The following is a 13,492-nucleotide window of genomic DNA, read 5'->3' on the forward strand; positions in this document are numbered from 1 at the left end:
GTTGTACATGGGCGCATCTCCGATTTCGCTTGTTGAACGTTGTGTCACTTTCCGACAGGGAAACAGGTTCATATTGCTCTTGGGATTTGTACACAACTAGCCAACAAGTAGATGGATTGCAACAACAACAACAACAACAACAACAAACGGTTTTCATCAAACGGAAATGAATAATGTATTTTCTATAGTGACAATTTTATCGTTCCAGTTTTAGTTTTATGTTACAGTTTTATTTTTAAATGAGAGAATCAAATTTGATGAGTAACCGATGAACGGTTGATGAGACGATCATCATTTGATCCTCATATATTATTGAATGGAGAGAAAAGAACGCCGATTGGACACTTATGACTTAGACGTGGTTGACAATTCAATCAATCAACCAATTAACACTTTTTATTGACAAGAGTAGAAAAACGTAAGAAACCATGTAAAATAAATTAGAAGTATTACATCAATGTATTCTTTGAATGTTTCATATCCAATCTGAATATGAAATATATATATATATATATATATATATATCATGAATCCTACGAAATATATATATATATATATATATATATATATATATATATATTATAATTTTATGCGGGGTACAAAATTTCATTATTGTAATCATGGCAGGATGACCCGTTTCGATGTTCATGATTAAAAGTGGGAAATGAAAAAAAAATTCACGGGGAGACCAGCTGACCGGTTTAGCCCTCACTTTTCGTAAGCTGAATCGAGGAATTTCCTTTTTTTATTAATAAAATCGAGTGAAAATGAAGACGATACCTTTAAAATAAAATGGGATATGATGCGTTAAAAAATAGCGATATAGTCTATTAGGAAAACAAAAATAGGATTCACTATATGTCCAAAATAACGATACGTATCATATGACCTAGAGACTGATCACGTTCAAATCTAAGAGGTATTCCTTCTGTTTGTTGAGAGAAGGCTTCTTCAAGCGAACATGAATAGTCTCCAATATCTTCAAGATCTTCAAGTGATAGGTTAAATTAGTCAGTGCTAAAGTTCGTGGCATGTACCACGATGTTTATCGCTGTATCGAGTAGCCATTATACTCGAAATTAATATCCGTAGCCAGGCCTTTTTAGAACCCACAGCTCGCGACAAACATTTTTTTTTACTAGAGAAGCACTTCTGTGCTTTCCCGCCGATCAACTAGAATAGGAAAAAATCAAGATGAGAAATTCTTCGGCGAACACTCCCGAAAACAGTAAAATATTTGACCGCATACGTAAATTCAACATCTACCCCTCTTTAATTCTGGAGAACAAAGCAGAAAACCCTTAGCTACAGCATATCTGGCCGTCAACACACTAATGTCCAAGATGACATAAAGATCCACTCGGACTTTACAAGATTCGGAGGACCACGACCATCAAACCAGAGTCATGGAAGAGAGGCAAATCCACACCTAAACTAATCTAACAATTTGATCCAATCCCACGGTACCGAGCGGATTCTTAACTAACGGCAAGGTGTCATGTGGTAATTCCATTCCCTGCCGTGGTTACGAGGCAACCAAAATTAAGGAACTCCCCTTACATACAACTCCAAAGGCCCTAACCAGTTATCTTGGTACTACAACTCCCCCTATGGGAACATCTTAATTTGTCAAAACGTCACTCGCATCGGCCCCATTAATTCTACACCATCATTACACCTTAGTAGTCGCAACACAATGGCTTATTGCGATCGTGGTTGTCTACACATAACGTTGGGGTTACCCTTAACTCACAAGAATGAGCCTTTACAAACGTCCGATAACCGAAACTGTGGCACCATCTCGCATCTTAAGGTCATGCGGAGATCCCGATGATCTTCCCGCCACAGCTATAACGCGCTTTCTATAATCACATGACCATTAGGAGATAATCGGATTTTTCTTTATAACAATACGAGAACTTTTTATCCTATGCCTCCCGCCGAATCTACGCAAATTCAGAGAAAAAATCCTACGAAAAACAGCAAACAAAAAACAAAAATAATATTTGCGACACACTCGTGAAAACTAGAATAACCACCGACTGAACTCTGACCCTTCCAAAACTTAAGATAAACTCGCTGACCCCTTTCTAAAATTCTAACTAGATATGCTGACCTTCAATTCTTCTAAACATATTCACTATCTGTTTTTTATCAAATTAAATCAGCGTCCGCCCTTCCACAAAACAAATGCATATCTAATTACATCACAATTACATTATACATATTATGCATTAATAAATACATTTACATGCATATCAGCAATATTATCCTTGATCAAAATACAAAATAAACATTAATCAAGTCCTTACAACAACATAGTTCATTTGTACTGGTGTCCAATAACAAAAAATCCCCCGTCCTTAGTTGGTTAAACAAAGAACACATTAACTTTTTTCAACTAAGAACGTACTCTAGCCGGCTCTATTGCAGGCGACAGACCGACTAAACCCTGTGTATCACTTCATTGCAGGTCAATATTTTTTTATTTTGAAATTGCTATGAAACGCAAAGAAGTAAAATTTAGTACACTGGGAGAGTATAACAAGATGCCTTATTTTCTGATTTTTGTGGAAGTTGAACAAATATTTTGAAAGTCATGATAATTTTTCTATTTTTCGGTCATTTTAAGTGTGCATCACTTTATTGCAAATGTATATTTTCGGTAATTAAACAATATTTTTTTTACAAAGGAGTCACCACTTATGAAAGCCACTTGATAAGGTTCAATAAGTGTACAATGGTCAATGGGACAGTGTCGTAGTAATCGTTAGTAGTGAAAATTTAGTGAATTTGATTATTTAAGGGGAATGGCTCATCCATAACTTGTTTACGTTGGACTTGAAGACGACCATATTATAGTCAGCCGGAAAGCAGGCAAATAGAAGAGAGTTTCACAGGTGTATAGTTCTAAGAATGAAACTTTGTTCATGGAATCTACGTTTAGGTTTAAGCCCGGATAAGGAGTAGGGAAAATTATTGATAGCCAGACGAGTGTTTCTCGTGTAAGTTTGGCGAGAGGGGACCATAGATTGGGGCTCAGATGAGCACTTGCCATGGAAATAACGATAAATCAGAGACGGGCTCGCAACGTCTCTTCTGTGAGAAAGAGGTTGCAAGAAAGAGAAAAGGGTATTCCCCACTAGCCTACGAAGTCTACTTTGAACATTGTCAAGGCAAGATAAGGTATTCTAGCAGCTTCTGCCCGGATGTGGCAACAGTATTCCATCCTTGGACGCACCTGGCTCTTATACAGATAGAGAATTGCATCAGCAGTGAGATATCTACTGGATCAATAGAAGAATCCTACCATTTTCCCAGCAATCTTGGCAACGAATTTGATGTACGTGTTTCATTTTAGATCAAGAATATTGGTCAAGCCCAAGAGATTATCAAAGCATGAAGCCTCCCCAAAATGAGAGCCATTCAATTGATGCCAGATGGGTATCAAAACGTTGAGGATGTAATGACACAAGCTTGGGTTTATATGCATTGAAGTTAACTAGCCAGCTCTTTCCCATTGTACCACATGCTCAAAATCAGAGGAGAGAGAATCAGAGAGAACTTGGTCGTTTACGGTCTTTGATGTACTGCCATAGATGGTAGTGTCGTCAGTATAAATTTCTATGAATGATGTAAGGATGTGATTTTGAAGATCATTGATGTAGATTAGGAAGAGATTTGGGCCCAGGATGGACCCCTGGGGGACTCCAGCATTAATACTGTGAGCTTCTGATCTCTGCCCATCAATCACTACTCTTATGAACCTATCAGAGAGAAATGTTTTAATAACTGAGAAGACATTTCCAGTTATACCGTAGCTGGAGATCTTGTGAAGTAAACCTTTATGACATACTCTTTGAAAGGCCTTTGATATGTAAGCGCAACTGGAACACCAGAAAAAACATACCTCAAATCTTCCTTCAATGTTTCCTAAAATTAAAGGTGCTTCTCTCTGAAAGTGAAAAGCCTCAGATAGAAATTATATATTGACATGCATTTATTCCTTGCTGGATTTTTTTTTCAGAGTCGGCATGCTTTGTATAAGATTACACTTTTCTAAGTCGCCCCATTCTGACTTCCATGGGCGTCCTGTTATAAACTCGCTTCTTCTGATAACGCGTTGCCTATCGAACTGAGCTCCCTCGTAACTACTTCTACATCTCAAAATCTATATTTTTATTACGTCATCACTACATGTAGCCTAAAGATCCTTGCTGGTTTTTGTCATGTATATTTGCTTACATTATGGTTAGCTTAAATTATATCTGTCAATTTAACATCAAATTAACATTTCCGAGAGCTATTAAATGTAAACATTTCAACTTAACATAATGTTTCACATTAATACCATATTTCTATCTAACAATAATATTTTTACCAATCATAATAATCGACTATTTTAATGGTTGGTTGGTTCTTTTTGGTTTACGACATATCAACCCTATTCAGAGTATTTAATGCCGAATCCGGTGATTTTGAAGAAAACATTTTTAATAGAATATTTTTTTTTTCAAGTCATTTTCTATTTAACCCATAGTTGGGACCCTAACAGTTCTACCACTCCGGGTAAGAGTGGACCTAGGAGCAATGGCAATTAAAGGGTGGCTCCACACTCCCCAAAGCCCGCAAACTGGGCCTTGCCATCGGATATGGTTTAAGGTCATATCCAGGATCACTATTTTAATAGTTTCCAGTGTTTTCTAGTAACTAACAGCGTAATCAAAATATAGCAAAGGAATTGAAGCGCATGAAGAAGAACATAGACAGTGCATAGATCATACGATATAACTTCTCACATATTGAAAAGTGAATGCTTAAAGTTATAAAAATAACTATCAAAATCATTATCATCATTGGAAAAGTAATGTAAACATTTTAATTAAAGGTGATAGTTAAGCGACAACTCAAAAGAAAGGAAATACATCGATTATTTTCAAATCAATCAAATCAAATTTATTGACAACTATTCTATATTCAACTGTTTTAACATGGCGTGTTGCACTTTGATATTTTATTAAAAGTACAACAAGCCATGTTAAAAGGGAGTTGAATATATCACGTCCATATATCAATCAGTTTGCCGTTGGCTATGTCACGAACCGATCTTGATTCTTAGCCGCCATCTTTGTTACTGGAAATGACTTCACACGCAGTATCGAGACTGCACTCTGTTCAACATAATGTCTCAACACTTAACAGGGAGTTGAATATATCACATCCATATATCGTCGCCATGTTTGTCCAAGACGACTTAAAATCTGGATAAGACAGAGACAGAGAACAATGCTTTTCCTCTGTTCAAACGAAACGAGCGATAGTAAATCCTATGTGAAAGTCCGAGGAGATTTAATTTTCTGTTGATGATGCTCTACGCAAGAATCAACCCTTCTCCTCACATAATCTGTTGGTGAAGTGTGAAAATCAGACTAGAGTGTATAAAGTTATCAATAACTCTAATGCACCCATTTGCATTGGCTTTGGCGGTAATTGCACTTTTCTGTTCAGAAATAGTCTGAGGATTTTTCAATTGGGCATTATTTAAAACACACACACACAAATAAATTCGACGAGGGTGAGACTAAGGTAAGTGTGGAGCCTCTTTGTGATGTGCCCTTTCTATTGATAAAACGATCACTAAAGTGACCCTATATACCACTGAAGACTGTCGGTATTCTTGACTGAAACTTGACTGACAAATCTTCCATAAATTGAAGTATATTTCAACTAAATATAATTGGCGATTCAATGAATATTAATACATTTTGGTTCTTCCTCAGAGAAATATGATTGGCTGGTTAAGCTATAAATAAGAGAGATGTCGAAAGATACGCTGAATGCCTCTTGCTTAAGCATAATACTTGCTATGACAACGAACACCCGCCTAGTAAGGCAAATCACTAGATTATTACTCTAATACAGTAACCAAGACCATTCAGCTACTTCAAAAAATATATATCGATTTCGCGAAATATATCAATTAGGTTTTGAAAGGGTTTTAGACTTTATTAATGCTTACATGGTTGAGGTTTTTATTTAGGCCAAGGATACCATATAGCTTAATTTACGTGCTTGTACGTAATTTGGTCATATGAACTTCAAGTGTCGGTATTTGCAACGAGTCGTTCGTTTAAGTTCTAACCAGATGCAATGTAGTTGAACATCGTTCGTCCGACCAGAACCAGCATTTTAATGTCATTTCACTGTAAGCTACATCGCTATTGGCAATGGAATAAATATATAGATATCGGATGTCAAGTATAGTAACATCTTTCAAGAAAAACTATACGTTCGTTCGTAAATTATGCAAATATATGCGATGAATCTTCTATTCATACCGTTCTTATTCGCCACGATTTGTCATTGATTATGAATAAGATATAGGCATTTTAGGAATGAAATCTAAAAGAAAAAACACATACACACATATACGAGCTGTCTCTCCTCCATCAGAATTAGTTGCTGTCACACACAGTGTGAACTGGACGTGTTAATCGCTTCCCATCAACGACGAAGGGTGACATTAAAAGCGAACCAATAATTTAGCTCAAGTGTCTTATTGAGAAATTTTATTTGACGTTCAATGATAAAGTTGAGTTGAAATTTATGCAGAATTTCAGTTTTAAAAAGACCTTTTGAATTGAAGTGAATCGCATATTTGGCCATCATTTACATATTTTATGTATGAGAATCCTAGAATTTTTTTTTACTTTTAGAGAAAAAGAGTTTGGTCTATTCACGAGCACTGAAATATATCAAATACAAGATAATTATCTGTAGATACGCACATATACGTATTATGTATGAGCAGATGTAACTAAAATTTAGTACGAAAATTTTTCTATGATCGGACTGCTACAGTATATCAAATGGCAATTCTTACAAAAATATACAAAGCAATGTAAATACATGTACATGTGTATATATATTACAATTTTGTAGGATGTAAACTTCATTACATAATATTGTATAATCATATATTCACAATTACCAATATTTTTATGTATATAAGTTTAAAAAAACATTACTTAATATCATCTTAATCACAAAAAGACATATTTATCAATTCGGGATTATCAAATACAAATGCTTACAAAGAAATATATATATATATATATATATATATATATTGTTGTGATCTCTTAAGAATTCGGAAGAAAGACACAACTCGGTAATTAGTTAAAACAAAATGTATTGAAAAGAAAAACAAATATAACGAATGAAGTGTGTTGGGATATGTTAGTTCGACCGTTACGAGTGCAAGATTCAAGCATAATCGCCGAGAGACATATTCTCTCGATCCTTATAGTGAATTAATGGTTCATTATTATCTGAAAGGTTGGACACCATAACACCCCATTCCCAAATGGCACTCTGCAAGTGTCTAAATATCGTTTTCTCTTTAGGATAAGATCTGTCAACTTTTGTATTTTTTTAGGCGCACTTGTTCTAAATCTAATCTCTAGATCAAAGTTTTCATTGTCTTTTCTTGTAAAAGTCAAACATTTTCACCTTTCGTGAAACAGGGAGCTTTGGGGGGGACTAATGTTATACGCATATTAACTGATTAAAATTAAAGTTAAAAATAAACTAAGATGAATGTACACAATGTATAACGATTTTTTTTTTCAATTTTGATCCATTTTGGACCCCTTAAAATTATTTTAACCGGCTAAAGACCAATCAAAGAGTGGCCCGTAAAAATCCAATCATTTGAGGCCCCTAGTGCCGTTCTGTAACTTTTATTTTCAGAGAGATAGAGTTTGAAAATTTGGAGACAGTCAGACAGACATATAGGTTTTTATATATTAGATATATATTTGAATATATGTAAATAAAAATTTGCCCCAAAAGATGGAGTATCTAAACCTATTGGAATGTCTGTAGATTGAAGTAATAAATTATTACCTATTTAAAATCAGCTCTATTTAATAAGATGACTTATTAGTATTTTACACTATCTTACCATTTTTTGTTTTATACCATAAGGCTTTAGATTTTGAAAAATCTACGTATTTACCTTTACCGGCTGCCAAAGCAAGATCTACAATGTTATTTATTTAATCAATTTTTCAATCATAATTTGCTATGGATTTTACTTCTTTTTGTTAAAGAATCTATGATATCTACTTTTTTTTACTGGATATTAATTGTTTACAACTCAAAACAGATTTATATTACTATAGAATTTCCTTTTTTGGTGGAAATCATTTATTTGATTAATAATTCATTAAAAAACTTCAGATGTAGCTTTACTTAACAGTTTAGTAATGCATATCTTGGAAGCTACAATATGCCTGGCGTTAAGTGGGGTTTTATGCATTTTAGATATCCAATACATTCATGGACGTTTATATATATATATATATATATATATATATATATATATATATATATATATATATATATATATATATATAGTAGAACCTCGGGATACGGTATAAAAAATTAGTAACAAAATACACTACAGTATACAATACAGATGTATATAATCAAATAACATTATAAATAACACAATAAGCAAATACCGTAACCTTGGGCTGGAAAAAAAATTGTATTCCACATCGTAATATGAAAAAACCGTATCCTAGGGCCACCGTCTCCCGGAATTCTACTATATATATATATATATATATATATATATATATATATATATATATATATATATATATTAGACTACCTGTGAACCGTTCGGTCAGTATGTTATATTAGCTATGGAATTAATGTATGAGCGTGACCCTTGTGAAATAAAGAAATAGTTTTTTGTGATATAACAGAAACATTTCTATGAAAGTGTATTAAAATGAAAACAGAATATAGATAGATTTCTATGAGTCTTTCTGTTTATAATTGTTTATTTTTTGGAGAAAAATAATCTTACAGCCATTGAATAATAAGTTATTTCCCGTACTTATAGGTAAATGTGCACTGAATAATACCTGAAGTTAAATTAAAATTTTGATATATCTTTTAATTTAAACGTGAAAAAAAAACAATTGGGACGCTGAAAATGTACACAGTAAAACAATATATTTTATTGTCACGTTGATTATGTATTTCTAACGCAATTAAAAAAACATATTTTCGGGGTTATTTATTTATGTTAGTAGTGTGGAAGAAAATGTATGGATGATTTTAAGAAAGGTGTATTAAAAATGGAGAATAAATGATAAAAAAGGAAGGCGCTGGGTAAATCGCCGTTGTAAAATGCTCTTATGATTGTCAACGGGTGAAAGTAGATTTATTTGTAAAAAAAATTGCGTTAAAATAACTTAAACGTAATACGGAAATGAACGATGTAAAAAAAAGCAGAAAGTATTAACAATTGTTTATTTCGATAATTTAAACGATAATAAATTGAGACGCTGAAAACCTACACAGTAAAACAATACGTTTTATTGTCGTGTTGCTTAATATGAGTTTATCTTTATGTACGCATGCGCAGCCGGAAGTCGTATACCGGATGTTGGATTAAAACACTTGTTACAAGGTCATTTGAGTTTTATAATTATATAGATATATATATGTGTGTGTGTGTGTGTGTGCGTGTTTGTGTGTTCTTGAGTGTAGCGTTATTCTTATAATAGAAAAATGTAATTATCCAAAGAAAAAAATAACAGCATAAATCCTGCGTAGAAGTTTCCCAGGTAAATAATTAATCCAGTCAGGATTCGCAGAACTTAGTGGTCTTCTCGTGTCAAAACGGAAAGTTATAACTGAAGAATCCAAAGTGATTCAGTACATTTTATTAAACGATACTGGTATCTGATTGGTGATTTTTATCATCCATGGTTGTAAATATAAACGACGAAATCCTTGTGGCCATGCCTTCTTACTATACCCAAATTATTGCGACATATATGTATTTAGTAGAATTCAGTAGAATTCAATTTTTTTTTTACATAATCTCTTATTTCTTATCATGTCAAAAAAATGCATCACCATCAAATATTATTGTATGCATATGTATAAGAAAATTTATTTAATAATATCATTTTCAGCAACCGTAGATGTTTTATCAATTAATTATAGACAAAACTTAGGATATTTGTTGAGATTGATTGTTGTTTTTGCTGAGAATTATTTATTATTTCGTATTATTCAGACAATTGTTATGGACATTCGCTTTATCAACAGATATAATTCTTTCTAGAAAGAGACAGGGTACTTAAAAAAGGACCATATGAAGGTTGCCAACATCACTATGTGTAAGTGTGTAAATAGAACGAACAAGATTCAGACTTAGCACACCTAGGTCGCCAATCAGTGTCGCTAACCCCCAAGACACCGTCACCTCCATGTTGGTGCTGAATAATACAAATTATATTATCTTATTATGTCATATGTAGTCTGTTGATTTATAACATACTAGCAGGATTATTCAACGTTGCTCGGGTAAGGGTGTGGGATAACCTCATATGTAACATCATATAAAGCAGAGTTTACTAAAGTAGTAACCTTGACGTTGTCAGCCTCATATCTTGCCAACTAGTTATTAAAATATACTTTAACACTAAGGTTTATAAATAGAATAATTTAATTGGGTAACATGTTAAAAACGGTGTTATTGAGCGAAAAACAAAATGAAAATGTTACAGTGGTCATGTACCATCTTTCTTCGTCCTTGAAAACGCATACGAAACAATGGCCGAGTTTTCTCTTCTATTTTTAATTCATACAGTTGAGTTTGTTCTATCCTTTTTATATCATACATATAAGATTACTAGCAATAAAAATACAAATGCAGAATACTTGGCTATTTATTTTTTTTTTTTTACTTCTAACTTTTACATATATAATAATGGCTACCTTTGCTATTTCATTACCTGAATGATTTACGGACTCTAATCAACATTGTACGTGTTGAATTATTCAACGTATAAAGTAGGAACCAAAACTAACGATTGCCATCCGGTCGGCGTTATTTTCCATTAAACAGCACAAGACTACACGTTGTTTAGAAGCTAATGCAATGCATATTACATGGTGATTTGCTAATCATCTTCCCAATTACTTTCCTAAGTGTGAATAATGTAACCCGTTGATTGAGGAACATGAATCGGCCGCCTCTGTTTGGACGTTTGATTTATATGATTGCAACGAAGCTATTAGTGGTATGAATTTAATCACAAGAAGGAGAGTCTATTTATTTACTAAAGTTTAAATGAAAAATATACAACTCCACTGTATGTTTTATCATTGGGAAACCTTATTTTATGGAAATGACACCAGACAAGGGTGTAACTATTTGATATTAGATATTAACAAGAACGAACAATGTTTATCGCACAAACAGGAAATGCCTACTGACCTTAATCTTAAAATAATCGCGGTTATAGGTAGGAGGAAAACAGTCAGCAGGACGAGAGTTCCACATGCTTGCAGTCCTTGGAAAGAAGTTACTAGAATAGGAAGCTGCATTATAACAAGTTACGAAAACAGTGAATTTATAGAAACCAATAGATCAACGAGTAAAAAGAGCTGGAAGAAAACAAGAAAGGAATAGATTAGACAATTTTCGAGAACACATGTCATAATAGTATTTATAAAATATCTTACACTAATAAAATCACTTCTGTGAGAGAAAGATGTTGTAAGAAAAAGAGAAAGGAAAAATGCAAAAGTAACTCAGGATAATTTTGTATTAATTAGTTTCAGTTTATATAATAAAGGAATAACAATGTAAACATTAGAAACAATTCATATAAGCACATGCCAATAAACAATGATATAAATCATAATTTTATATAAAATAGTTTAAATTCCACTCAAACGAATTGGTTAATGCTGTATATATGTGCCAGCTTATAAATGTAAGCTAAATCTGCAATATTTGGATTTAGTTAATGGATTTAGTTAGTCTCCTTAGGGTTTAAATAGCTTGGAGGCCATATATTAGTGTTAAGATTATACCGCGATTAGAATTTTAAAGAGATAATGCTTTGTATAGTCGTGTCTATTTCTGTGGATTATCTATATATACTGTTTTCTGTTTTATTGGCATTGCAGTATTCATGTGGAATATACATAGAGACTAGAATTTTTAGCCTGTAAAACATAGGCAAAAGTTATAGCCCGTTTATTTAGAATAACTACTAGATGTCAAATTGATAGTTGAATATGATTAAATTTATATTCGTTTTTGCACTATATACTAATCACTATAATCACTATTAATTTCTAACTGTACATCGAACGGATAACATAATACTTAGTCCATTATACAATATACTAACAAAGGTCTATAAAAAATTTCAGCTAGATCGGTCTAGTATTTTCCGAGAATAAATGGAATGGACAGACAAATAGTCAGACTAATAAAATTATATATATATATATATATATATATATATATATATATATATATATATATATATGTATATATATATATATGTATATATGTATATGTATATGTATATATGAAGATTTTATTTATACGAATACTGTCTGGCTACACATTTGCAAAGCTGTCTCTGTCACAGCTATAGAAGCGTTACAAAGTCTAACCTTCTTTTCTTTACATTTTCATCATAAGAAAAACTATTTTAAAATGTTACTAACTGTTATTATGTTTACAATGTTTGACTTTTTAATTTAAAAATGTTTTAGATTAAAGTTTAACAGACGAATACATAAACCTAGGTGTCTGAGTCGAAGGTTACCTGCTAACACATACACAGATACACATACGAAAAATCACACATACAGTAGAAATCCGAGATACAGCATTAAAAATGAATAACGAAATACAGTATATTATATAATACACATGTATATAATCAAATAACATTATAGATAAATTTGTAAAGCAGAGCAAGTACCGTAACCAGGGACCGGAAAAACATCGTATTTCACATCATAACCTAAAAAAATCGTATTCTCGCGCCAATGTATCCCGGGGTTCTACTGTAGTTATAAACGCACGCATTCGCATAAGTACATGTGAGTGTGAAGCTGGGTTGAACAAGTCGAAGAATAATAATATATACTGAAATAAATTACTGTTTTTAAGATATCTCTGCAAAAGTTTAGAGTTGCACAAGCAAACACACACGAAGGTTTGTTTAAAATAGACATTTGGCGAAGTTATTTTCGTGGTCGATCGGTAGAACTGCTGATTATCAACGCGATGGTTCTAGGTTCAATCCTCGGCTTAGGAGAGTGCTAGTCTAGCGGCACTGATGAGTTGTGATAAACCGAAACAGAACTGTATGTCGATGACTATATATATATATATATATATATATATATATATATATATATGTATACACACACACATATATATGTATACATATATATTTGTAGTCATCGACATACAGTCCTGTTTCGTTGTATACGATGTCGATGACTACAAATATATTTTAAAAAGACCCCCTTTTTGGGTTGAGCACTGTCATAAATAATCTCACTCGCTACTTAATTTGGCTGAAAAATGCGAAGCTCGCGGTTTGTTTACAAACAAGCGTTCGGGCACTATACAAGTAACGGACGG

This window comes from Euprymna scolopes, chromosome 3 (assembly GCF_053919585.1).
Source record: "Euprymna scolopes isolate OS-2025 chromosome 3, ASM5391958v1, whole genome shotgun sequence".
Classification (NCBI taxonomy): Eukaryota; Metazoa; Mollusca; class Cephalopoda; order Sepiida; family Sepiolidae; genus Euprymna; species Euprymna scolopes.